Below are 13,763 nucleotides of genomic sequence, written 5' to 3'. Positions count from 1 at the left end.
ACATATCTTCTTTTACTTCAACCCATTCTGTTGATCCAATCTGGAAAACCAACATAAAAACTCAGTTAACATTTTTTTATTTTACTTTGCTTATAAAAAACTGCAATTTTGTGTGTGTGTGCTTTTCGTTCATTCCTATCAGCATTTAAATAATTATTTAATACATAAAATAATGTTTTGAATGTGAAGTTCTACTTAGAAGATTGCAGAACCTTACAGCATCAGCAACAACAATCTTTTGCTTTGCGAAGTTGATCATCGGTTTTCTTTGAGGTGTGATAGGTCCAAGAGGACCATAAATTGCAACTCAAGCTGTTCCCTGCATATATAAAATGGAAAGGGAAAAAATTATATAATAAGAAATATGCCATTTTTTTTTAAAAGAAACTGAGTCCAAGTCAGTATAGAAGAATAAAAGTCGGAACCGATGAACATAATCAAAAATCACATACATCATTGCCTTGTAAAGAATAATCTAAACCGTAACCCATCAAAGGAATCAATCAAAATTGGAAGACATCAAAGGAGACAATATTTTGGTGACTCGAAGCTAGCAGATGAAGATGAAAAGTTGATTCAAGATAATAGAAAACACAAGTAATCAAACTATCTCTTTGATTAATAGGAAAATCACTCAAAACCTATATTGTTTTCTGTACAAACCATGACTCGGTATCTATATATATATATATATATATATATATATATATATATATATATATATATATATATATATATATATATATATCTAAACTACCGACCTGTAGAATTAGACAAGGAAACTTAAACCTATTTTGCTTAAGCTCCAAGATTCTTGGTCTCCAAGTCCTACATGACTTAGGATTCCAACAATCATCCCCGAATCTCTAAGTCCTTCTAGAGAATTCTTTAATTCCGATCAAGCTCCGCATTTCCTTGAACTTGGTTCGAGCTAGTGGTTTCGTAAGAATATCCGCCTTTTGTTCTTCACCGGGAATGTACTCCACCTCCACTTGTTCCCTTTCGACGCAATTACGAATGAAGTGAAACCTCGTGTGAATGTGTTTACTTCTTCCATGAAAAACGGGATTCTTTGTTAGTTCGATAGCCGACTTGTTATCAACTCTAAGAATCACTTTCTCTTGCGCTTTGTTCATGATTTCTTCAAGCAAATCTTGAAGCCATATTGCTTGACATGCGGTTGCCGTGGCCGCCATGAATTCCGCCTCGCAAGATGATAAAGCAACGGAATCTTGCTTTTGCGAACACCATGTAATTGGAGATGACCCATAGTAGAAAATGTGACCGGTTGTGCTTCTTCCGTCATCCGGGTCAACATTGTGACTACTATCACTATAACCAATAAGTCGCCTTTGTCCCATCCTCTCGTACTTAATTCCATATCCCGTTGTTCCTCGTAAGTACCTTAGAATGTGTTTGATTGCACCACCATGTGATTCTCTTGGACTTTGCATATATCGGCTAACAACTTCAACCGCATATGCCATATCGGGTCTTGTTTGCAAGAGATATATAAGACATCCTACCACCTTTCGATATTGTGTCGGGTCGATTTCGGGTTCATCTTCGGCCTTTGACAATTTATTTCCTGGTTCCATTCGTATGTGGGTCGGATTGCAATCATGTAAACCGGCTTCTTTTAAAATGCGTTGAGCATATGTTTCTTGGTTTATAGTAATCCCCGATTCTTCTTGCTTAACTTCAATGCCAAGGTAATAAGTCAATCTTCCAAGATCCGACATCTCAAAGTTCTTGGACATCTCTAATTTGAACCTCTTGATCATGCTCAAATTTGTACCTGTGACAAATAAATCATCAACATAAATTGCTAAAATTAGCAAGTTAGATCTTTCACATTTCCGGTACACCGATGGTTCTTTCATGCACTTTCGAAATTTCATACTCTTCAAAATCCCATCAAGCTTCGTGTTCCATGCTCGAGGTGCTTGTCTTAGACCATATAGTGCTTTTGTAAGGCGATATACTTTATGCTTGTTGCCTTTCTTTATATAACCTTCCGGTTGTGACACGTAAACAGTTTCTTTTAATTCTCCATGTAAGAACGCTGTTTTAACATCCAAGTGGTGAAGCTCCCACCCATGAGTAGCTGCTAAGGCTATAAGAAACTGGATGGTTTCAATTCGAGCTACTGGGGCAAATACTTCTTGAAAATCAATACCGGGTTGTTGCACATAACCTTTAGCAACCAACCTTGCCTTGTATTTATTAATGGTGCCATCTGTATTTTTCTTCAATTTGAACACCCACTTGAGTCCAATTGGCTTCACCCCATAGGCTTGTTCACAAGAGTCCAAGTATTATTTTTGTGTATCGACTTGATTTCCGCATCCATGGTCGTGACCCACTCTGGTTCTTTCTTCTCTTCTTCAACCGATACCGGCTCGTCATTGGTTATTAGAAGGAGTTCTTCGAGATTATCAAGATCAAGCTCATAATCTTGAAATCATCTTGGAGGTACTCTTGTTCTTGAGGGTCTTTGATTTGCAGCTCCTTGTTGAACATTATTATTACCGGACTTGGTTGTTCGCATCGTCTCTCGGATAGTCCCATGGTATTATGAATGAGCCCGGTTCTTCATTGTTGGTTCCTGCTTCTTTAATCCAATCCCACCCTTTGGTTTCATTAAAAATAACGTCTCGACTCACGATTATTTTTTGTGTTACCGGGTTAAACAACCGATAAGCTTTCGTACCCGGTTCGGAACCAACATGCACTAGTGGTCTTGATCTTGCATCCAACTTCTTTAGATTAACCGGTTCAATTTTTGCATGTGCTAGACACCCAAATATACGAACATTTTCTAAATTTGGTTTTCTTTTATACAACTTTTCGTATGGAGTTGTATCACCAAGGACTCTTGTGTAAACGCGATTGATTAGATTTGTAGAGTGATTTACCGCTTCTCCCCATAAGTAGTTTGGAACATGCATTGCCTTCATTATACTTCGCGTCATGTCCATAAGTATTCGGTTTCTTCGTTCCACAATTCCGTTTTGTTGTAGAGAGTTTGGGGTGGTAAGATGGCGTTTGACTCCGTTTTGTTCACAAAAAGAATTAAACTCGAGAGAGGTAAACTCACCTCCTCGATCACTTCAAAACACTTTCAAAGGCTTTCCAATTTCATTCTCCACCAAAGCTTTGAATTTTTTGAAGTGTGTAAATGCCTCACTCTTTTCTTTTATGAGATAAATCCACATAAATCGTGAAAAATCATCAATTAATGTAAAAATATACCTATTTTGACCCTTGGTTGCCGGCGTGATCGGACCGCATAAATCACCGTGAACAAGTTCTAATGGTTGTTTCGCTTTGTATGTCGTCATAGTCGGGAATGACTTTCTTGTTTGCTTGCCCACCAAGCACGATTCACACAATTGATTCTCATGATCAAATTGAGGTAACCCTTTGACTAAACCCTTCTTGGACATCCTTTTCATTGACTCGAAATTGATGTGCCCAAGTCTTGCATGCCATCGCCACGCATCTTCACTTAGTCTCGAATGAAGGCAAATAGGGACTCCAATTTGTAATTTTATTTTATAAAGGCGGTTTGTGATCTTTGTACTTTCATTAATAAGTAATTATCGGCATCGTGCATGGTTTAATAGTTGCCTTTCATTCGAATATCACACCCGGCTTCAGTTGCTTGTCCGAGACTTATAATGTTGTTCTTGAGATCCGGTATGTAGTAAATCTCTGTCATCAGCCTTTGTTGACCTTTCTTGCCTTGGAAAAGTATAGCACCTTTTCCCTTGATTTTTACACACGAATTATCTCCAAATTTAACCCTCTCGGTTATGCCTTCGTCAAGCTCGGAGAAAAATGACCGGTTCCCCGTCATGTGATTGCTCACCCCATTATCCAAATACCACACATCGTTGTCTTGTGAGTCGTATCGAGACGGTATCACCTTCTCTTCATTCAAAAACACGGTCTCGTGTAAAAATACGGCCTCGTCGGTATCGTCATATTCTACAAAATTACTTTCTTGTAATTTTTTGATTCGGTCCGGGCATTGAGACGCAAAGTGGCCCAGATTATCGCACCGATAACAAATAAGTTTGGACCGGTCTTTCTTATTCTTGTTTTTCTGATTTGGGTTATAATTTGAATTGGGCTGACCATTATTAAAACTGGGATTATTACTCTGATTGGACTTGCCACCTTGTGAGGCCCAATTCCTTTGCTTGGACCCATTTGCCCCCTTATACGAGTTCGACCCATTAGTCTCATTCTGTCCTTTCCCCTTCGACGAATCGCCCCTTCCCTTCGATCCTCCGTGAGAACCAGGCGAACCACCACCACCGGACGATTTTGCGACGAACAAGACTCTCGATTGACCATTTCCGGCATCGACTTCCTTGATTCTTTCTTCGTAGGCCTTTAATCGCCCCACTACATCTTCGAAACCGACTGTCTTCAAATCCAAAACTTGTTCGAGAGAAGCAACGATATGGATGAAGTTTCTGGGCAAAGATTTTAGAAATTTCTTGACTAACTTGGATTCCTCAACCGATTCTCCCAAAGCCGCTGATTTGGATGCGATTCCGGACAGCTTTCTGGCAAAGCTGTCGATTGTTTCTGACTCGAGCATCTTCAGGCGATCGAATTCAACGTTTAGGGTTTGCAATCGGGCTTCTTTCACACGATCAGCACCTACGTATCTTGCTTTGATCGCATCCCAGAGTGCTTTGGCAGTCTCCACATCTCCGATTTGCATGATTAAGCTCTCTGGTATCGCCTGATAGAGCAGCCCTATTGCAAGGTAATCTTTCTCTTCATTCTTTTCTGTTCCCGGATCAATTACACTCCATGCCTTATGAATTCTTAAGACTACCTTCATCCTCAGTGACCAGACCGTGTAATTTGTGGAATTGAGCATGGGACATTGTACTGAAGTCGATTCGGTTTCTTTCACAGTCACCGGAGCAGGTCCTCCGTCTCCCCCTGCATCAGCCATGTTGACCTAGCTTGTCAACAGGTTAGAATTTTGATCTCACTGCTTCTTGACTCAAGCTCTGATACCAATTCAAGATAATAGAAAACACAAGTAATCAAACTATCTCTTTGATTAATAGGAAAATCACTCAAAACCTATATTGTTTTCTGTACAAACCATGACTCGGTATATATATATATATATATATATATATATATATATATATATATATATATATATAAACTACCGACTTGTAGAATTAGACAAGGAAACTTAAACCTATCTTGCTTAAGCTCCAAGATTCTTGGTCTCCAAGTCCTACATGACTTAGGATTCCAACAGATGGGGTATCTGCGCTATAATATACCAATGGCCTAAATTAAGATGAAACGCAGATGAAGCTAGCAGTGTGAAAATGCTCATAAGTTATATCATATCAATTTATTATATCATTACATAACACACAGCTTTCCACCAATCCTAAAAAGATCTGCAAGATCATGAAATTATCCATGAATATCCCCCCCCCCAGATTGTCAATGGGCTTTTAATAGGCTGCAAAAGACAGGAACAAACATATCTAAATTGTTTAATCTCACATTTTTGGCATTCTTAAGTATTAGGGAATGATAATGAGAAGATACCTGAACATTGCATTCTTTCATCTGGATTTCCTTTGCCTTATCACATAATGAGCTAACCCGAGGAACAGGAAAAAGCGAAATCCTATAGAATCACAACAACATCTTATATGATTTTTTAAACGCGATCAAATTTAAGAATAAGAGTATATTATAGAGCACATACCCCATCAACCGACAACGAACATTATACAATCATATACCAAATCTGCCAAAAAAATAATAATAAGAGAAAAAAGAAGGGTGAAGAGGAACTTGTGATGGATTTAAAAAGAGAGGATGGGGGCATACCGGTTCGACTTGATTGAAACTTACCTGCCGGCCAGACCCTAACACATCATGTCAATGATCAGTTGCTATAAAATCCTGAATATTGCATTTAAAACCATTCAAAACAAAGAGATCAAAACATTATATAACACATTTGTAAAAAGTTTAAAACGCACATTTGATAAAAAATAAGTTGAAATCCAACAAATTCAAAGTACTTTGCTATTAAAACTAACAGTAATAATGATAATCGACATCAATTCAAAGTGCATTGCAGCTTTACTTGGATTTGAACCTAATTTAAAACATCAAGTTTTCAATGACAAGTATGATGAGGGTATTTGTGTCTTTTTGTCTAAGTCCAATGCATGTCAAAGACAATACTACTTATATAGTGTACCTGAGCAGGATATGGTGCTCTTTGTGAACCATCACTATTCCATGCATATGGGCCAATGTTCATTTGACCAGAGCTGGCAGCTTCAAAGATGCCAAGTAACGTTCTATCTGTATACTTGAAGAGAAATATTGGGAGACCAGGGTCGATTTCTTTTCACATACACAAAGTGTTGATGTGGTAAACCTGTTACGATTTTGTAATTTGTATTAGTAAGAAACTACGAATCGAAGTTTTTTGTGGTTTAATATGGGATTTGAGTGGAAAAGAGTGATTGTAAGTGAAGTTTTGGGACTTACCAAAGACTTGCTTTGAAAGACATTCTTTGATTGTTGTCTTTTTGGCACCAAAAATTACTCCACCAAGTTGGGTTTTACCTAAATTTCTAGTGCTTGAATAACCATAATCTGAACCCATTGATGGTTCTCCTAGAAAAAATTGAGGGTAAAATTTGGTTTAGATATTTTAACAAACACATAATATGCACATGTAACTGATCAGAAGACATTGTATTTTAATTCTCATAGAACCAACAAAAAATCGAGAAAGAAGCACATGGAATGAAACGAAATCACATTTGTTAACACAAACTAAAATCAATCAACGATTGTAGCATTTTCGAATGCAGGATCAAAACACCCGTGAAACCTTAGATTCGTTAGTATAAAGATCATCACATGGAGTACCCAGAAAGAAAAGAAAATAGGGAATTATCGACATATTATGAATTTTCTAATGAACAAAAAAGCAAACACATTCAGTAACTTGATCGAAACCCTTTCAGGAACTTAAAACCCTTATCCAAGAAATCCCAGAAAAATATTATTCAAATACAAAACCGAAATGAATTCGCAAACAGATACCTCCAACCCACGAATCACTTGGGTTAATTTACTACTTAGAGAGAGTTTGTTTTGATGAGATTGTTGAGTGCAAAGGAAGCGCGAAACTGCAAGGAACTTGGGCAAGAAAAACAAACCTAAGCAGTTCCTTTGTTTCTTAATCAACTTTATTGGTTACTGGTGCGTCATTGGAATTCACGATATGAGAGACAGAGAGTGAGAAACACCCGACTGCAGCCGATGAATAGACATGGGAGAGAAAGCGAGCGGTAGTTATGGGGGTGCGAACAGAGAATAGAAAGGGCATTTGTTTTGATGTGAACAAAGAATAGTTGTGGGGGTGCGAACAGAGAATAGAAAGGGCATTCGGTAAGTTGATCGAAACCCTTTCAGGAACTTAAAACCCTTGTCCAAGAAGTCCCAGAAAAATATTATTCAAAAACAAAACCGAAATGAATTCGCAAACTGATACATTCAACCCACAAATCACTTAGGTTAATTTACTACTTAGAGAGAGTTTTTTTTGATGAGATTGTTGAGTGTAAAGGAAGCGCGAAACTATGAGGAACTTGGGCAAGAAAAACAAACCTAAGCAGTTCCTTTGTTTCTTAATTAGCTTTATTGGTTACTAGTGCGTCGTCAGAATTCACGATATGAGAGACAAAGAGTGAGAAACACCCGACTGCAGCCGATGAATAGACATGGGAGAGAAAGCAAGCGGTAGTTGTGGGGGTGCGAACATAGAATAGAAAAGACATTTGATCGGAGAGGGGGTGGAAAATTCCAAAATGTCGCTAAGATAAACATCAACAAATCCGACGAACGATGAACGACACGTGTCCACAAAGAATACGGATATTGACATAAAATGACCATAAAGACGATTTGAACACACTTACATAAACGGGGGACCATTTCTGCCAAAAACTCTCAAGTTCACTATTCATCTTGCAAGACAACTTTAATATATATATATATATATATATATATATATATATATATATATATATATATATATATATATATATATATTAATTAGCAAATTACACATATTGCATCTAACACATTATAGCATTGTACTACAGCTAACAAGTGCCAATTTTAGGGTTTTAGGGGTTACACTTATAGTGTAGAATTCCAAGAGTTTCAACTTGTAAACCCTAATTCACTTCCTTGGACCTTTAATCCAATAATCCATATGATAAGCCCTTTGGACTAAATCTTCATGGACTCCACAAAGATTTAGTCCACATAATCAACATGGATCATTAGCCCAAACTATAAGTATCACTGATTTACTTAATCAGTCCCCGTTAATTAATTAGTCTCTTTTGATCACTAAATTAATTCAAAATTAATTCTTGATCAATACTAATTAAATAATATAATTTCTCAACCAATATATTATACTTATAATATATTAATAAATCACAAATAACCTCTTTCTCAAATATCCATCCTATCAAATTGCTTTGGTGAATGCAACCCAAAATAGACCATGCTAATCTCGGGTCAAGTACATACCAATTATAGTTATGGACTTAGACACCTAATTCAATAGTCTCCCACTTGGATAAGTCTTGTAACTATAACTACAAGTACGACTTGAAAAACCGACTAGCAATCGTAGCTCTCAAAAGCCGCTGTCGAACTCTGACGCGTCCATTAGATAAGGGATCATATATTCCTCCATTCTAGATATCGTATGAACTGAGACATGGATTATAATCATTCTCTCTGTTCATGTGTTGTTTCATGATTTCCGATTTATGACGACTGACTAATTGAACAAATCAAATCAGCCTAGGCTTGGCCAAGCGCTTAGGGTTGTCATCACTAAATCATCGAGGGGCCCAAATATATCGCTTTTATCCATCTTAGGTTAAAAGGAATGGATAAAATTCGACTCATATGCTTGCTCTATTTACTCATCAAATCACACACAACAATATTTTTATAACACCAAGTTACTGGTGCGTTTATATATCATCAATGTGCAACCGACTTGTAAATTGCAACTTGCGTTTATATATCATCAATGTGCAACCGACTTGTAAATTGCAACTATATGTCTTCGTTTCAAGAATATAAGATATTATCGTCTCACAATCACTTGTGATGAAATCCATGAAGTGATTCAGATGAGCGTGGGTTTAATCCAATACTCAAATCTTATCACATGAGTACTCATGAATATTATAGCAAACTTTTGCTATGTCTAAACACTCTAGACAATCTACAGACGGATTCATGATAGTCTTACCTCAATACCTACTTCCAAAGTACGATCGACTGTGGATAGTCTGAATAACCTTATTATTCGGGAAGTCAAAACATGCAAAGTGAAACACTAGAATAATCGAATTCAATATGGTCTCAAAACTTTTGAATATAAATAAAACACCTTTTATTTAATCACCATATTGATTATACATTATTCATTGTATAATGTTTTGATTAATCAAATTAATACTTAAATTAATACAATAGTTATCCCATGCTCCAAGCATGCACACTATGTTTTCCTATGGCCCTTTCTTTGTGAAATAAACACAAACTCATTTCACAATTCCAAATCTTTATCATAAGTGTAAGATTCTAAACTACCATGCAATGATTCATTTTGTAATGTGATGGTACCAAATCACAAACACTTTGCTAACGATATTACAAAACATTCTAATGGAGATTGATAACAAAACAATTCCAAGGAAGCGAAGTCTCAAATTCAAAGTACATTCTTTTGAACATCCTTCTTGCATAAAAGTTTCTAACCTACACACAAATTCTTAATATCCAACTCCCATTATGAAAACATTTCCATATTTTCCATATGACAACGCATTATTAATAGAATTATGTCAATTCCTAATAATGTCAATATGGTCCATCTATTACTTATACTTCCAAGTGTCTTTGAGCAACCAATCCTTAGCGAACCTTAGATTGTCCTTGACAGCTGTTTAACCACTTTAGTCATATCCGGTTCTAGTCCTTTTTCCCTCTTAATGCTCTATGCATTTGGAAAATTAGAACACGTGAATATTATAGCTGCAATCGATCCTATTTCCGAAGCATATGGGATATGATTTGTAATGTATTACATAAAGACATGATACCTGACCAGAATTTTTCTATAATATTTCCATATATAGAATTTCCAATGTTGAAATATTTCAACATGGTATTCATATATATCAATGACTAAGTTTGATTAATACTTCAATCTAAACTTTTAGATTCGAAATAAAGTATAAGTATCCTCTCCATTACTATAGCGAAACAACTTTTCAACCTTTGCAACTTTGCAAATTAGAACTTTGTTTCCTATAAATAGTATTGCTAACTCGCAACATTTACCGTAATAATTATGCTCCTACTAGCATAACAGTTATTTTGTTACTAGCATAACATTTATGCTCCCACTAGCTTTGACATGTATCCAAAATCAGCCGCACTTCTAGAAATCAATACTTTATTGAATTTCTTACCAAAGTTCAAATTTCTGATACAAGATGCTTCAATAAGCCTTTATCTAATCCCATAGACCTTTTATTAGAAAGCTCAGGTGTGTCTAAACTATTTCAGAACTTACAGCAGTAAGTCCTGAATGTTCAAACTATTTGCCATTTCTCATAATTCGAACTATGAAGAGGGATGCCATAATCATAATCTAATTTGAGAACGCAATTAACGCATCTGCTATCTTCTTAAAATATGGGTGAGCAAACCCAAACCAAAAAACCAAGAAACCGACGAAACTGGAACCGTAAAAACTAAAACCGAAGCAAAACCAACGCTTAGGGTTTGATATTTTTAAAAACCGAAAAATCGGGTTCGGTTTCGCTTTTTACCCAGAAACCGACCCATCCAACCCGAGAAACCGATCCATACTTAAAACCGACAAACCGCCCCCAGAAACCGACCCATCCAACCCGAGAAACCACCCATACTTGATTGTGTTTTGGTTGTAATAAACTATTTCGGTCTTTGGTTGTAACTTGTAATAGACTATTTGTTGTAAAACTCATGTTTTTTGAAGTATTTAACTTCAATTTGGTGTTTTTTAAGTATTTAGTTTGTTGTTTCGTTTATAGAAAATGGGTTAAAACCCAGAACATGTGAGTATATGGGTTGAACCCAAGAAACCGAAACCGACCATACAGACCTCAGAACACGTAAACTGTACCGACCAGAAACCGATCCTATTGGGTTCTGAAAACCAGAAACCGACCATTTATGGGTTTGGTTGGGTTGGGTTTGGGTCCAAAACCGACCCAAACCAACCCATGCACATCCCTACCTTAAAATCTACTTAGTGAAAGCGTTTCCTCATAATCATTTTCATGAATTAGAGAGAAACCTTATGACACTTAGATTTTATGGTGTATGTGCTCCTATCCAAGTGAATCTGTCATTCTCAACCATTATCATAAGACAAGGCCTATGACAAATTCAAACTCATATGGACTAAACTTGTTCAATCTTAATTTCTTGCCACTTGCGGCACAAGGGCCTACCATGTCTTCCAAGTTGTTAAGAAGGTCACCTATACAGATCAATGAACTTTCACTGATCAAGGTCCTTTGCCTTAGGCAAACAATTGAGAACTAATAGAACTCACATGCATAGTCAACTTTTAACTGGAATAGGCAAAAAAACAAGAATATGTCAACACGATAGGTTACAAACCTCAAGTCGTGAGTTAGTGCTACACAATAGGTTTTTTCATGATTAGTTCCTGAAACTTTTCAAGATCTTTAAGACTCCCACTGACTTCTTGACATATAAGATTCTCTTGTCAAGAAACATTCCTTGACAAACAAATATTCAAGAGTTAGTGCAGATTCTTATCAACGAAAAACACTATACAATTGGTCTTAGTTGGTCTTTGTCTTAAAGACATCACAACTACCAATTCAAAATGTGTTATAAACCTTCTTAAGATTATGTCACTCAAGTCACAATCTTGGAGTATGACTCTAAGACTTGATTTTGGAACAATGTATGCCTCATCTTCTTGGTTTAACCATTTCAACAATTCACGATTCCTCTTCTTAGACATACAAATGAACCAAGATGTCCTTAGAGGATCAATTGTGATATGGTTACATAATCACTAAGATGATCATAAAAACGATACTCAAGTACTCTCATTTCCTTTCAGATTGGAGAAACTTTTATCTTTCTGCCTAATTTGATTCTTCTTCTTCGTTCCGCCATACATTGAAACTTTTTCAATGGTTCAGAATTACACTTAATCTTAAAAGCATAACCATATTTACTAAACTTTTAGTAAATCATGACGAGTAATCTTATCGTTCTTTGTGGTGGACCTGACCAGTGCACAACCATGTGTACCTCATCCCCTAGTCCTCCACTTGACTCACATATACATGTGAATAAGGAATTAGTCTTAATTTCCCAAAGACGAAGGTTCTCATTCATCACGCAATATAAAGTTGCATGATTCCAAGTTTCTATCCAATTAAAACTTTGTGATGAGAATCTTTCCTTATTTGGTAAATTCAGACACTACTACAAACGAAAGAATCAAATCCATATTGCTAAAAATAGATACATGCAAACATCAATTTTCAAAAATGCCATTGTAAGGAAATATAAAATAAGATAAAATCAAAATTTTCTTTATTTATAAAATTGCGGAAAACTTTTCGTTACAATGCAAGTACATATGAAAACTGTGTTTCTAAATATTCCTAAGCAATCTATCATAACTCCCAAGCAACAACTCAAAACTCTGATCATCGAAACATGCGATCAAAATCCATCTCTTCGCGATCAGACTCAACCTGCTCTTTCTTTAAGCTTCATTTCTCTTCTTTGATCCTAAAAAACATCCAAAATGTGATCTCATCACATCATGTATTAAGAATCTTCAAATAGGAACTTAATAGAGTTAGATAGTGGACTTAACTGAACCAAAGTCATACATTTTGACTTTACCATCCTTATGGTCCTTCAGGTAGATGCGGCAGCTTCGCATCCAATGCCCCTTCTCTTGGCAATAGAAACAAATAGACTTTCTCAGAATGGTACAAGGGAAAATCACAGACTTAGCCTTTCTCTTTACCATTTGGTTAAATGGTTTGACCTTGGCCAATCCCTTTCCATTGGGAAGAGAAAGCTTTTCTGGACTTCTAATGTCGCCATTGTCAATGTCCATGGAAGTTTGGGAAGTAGATCTTCCATTCAAATTTGCTTTATTAGTGCGCCAAAACATTACCGATTCAGCAGCAATTAGCAAATATGTAAGATCGATGAGGGTCATGTCGTGGTCTGTCATATAGTAATATTTAATGAACTCACTATATGAGTGATTGAAGAACCAATTCAACAACCAACTTCCTCGACACAATGAATCCCAACATTCCCTACCTGTCAATGTGTGACTTCATCTCCAAGACATGTGCACACACAGACCTTCCATCTTGGTGTTTGCTTGCCAATAGGGTTTGAGTGACCTTCAACTTTTCAAGTCTGCTAACATGTGGGTTAGGGAGAAATATTGGAGGAGGTGGAGGAAGTGAAGTTTGATTTCTAGGAATATCACCGTCATGAGGAAAGACTTTTCCAAAAGATTCGGGAAGACCGTAGTTGTCAGAACTAGAACACTACAAGGGAGAAATTCA

The 13,763-nt window shown here is 36.5% G+C and overlaps 1 long non-coding RNA gene across 10 annotated transcripts in view; it reads left to right on the top strand.

The window, feature by feature from the left end:
• The first annotated feature begins 4,244 nt into the window (after positions 1–4,244).
• The window catches only part of LOC145122609 (uncharacterized), a 79,601-nt gene continuing 70,082 nt past the window's right edge, over positions 4,245–13,763 (top strand). For 9 of the 10 annotated variants that reach the window (XR_013714660.1, XR_013714657.1, XR_013714651.1 and 6 more), the window contains exons 1-2: positions 4,245–4,786; positions 4,871–5,002. This is a non-coding gene — a long non-coding RNA (uncharacterized LOC145122609). Of the gene's footprint in view, positions 4,787–4,870; positions 5,003–6,279; positions 8,062–13,763 lie in introns of those variants that run through there. The other variant, XR_013714655.1, reaches the window with a different exon arrangement.

Source organism: Lactuca virosa, chromosome 6 (assembly GCF_052849685.1).
Source record: "Lactuca virosa cultivar CGN04683 chromosome 6, Lactuca_virosa_CGN04683_v6, whole genome shotgun sequence".
Classification (NCBI taxonomy): Eukaryota; Viridiplantae; Streptophyta; class Magnoliopsida; order Asterales; family Asteraceae; genus Lactuca; species Lactuca virosa.
This window is presented reverse-complemented; position numbering and strand designations above follow the sequence as displayed.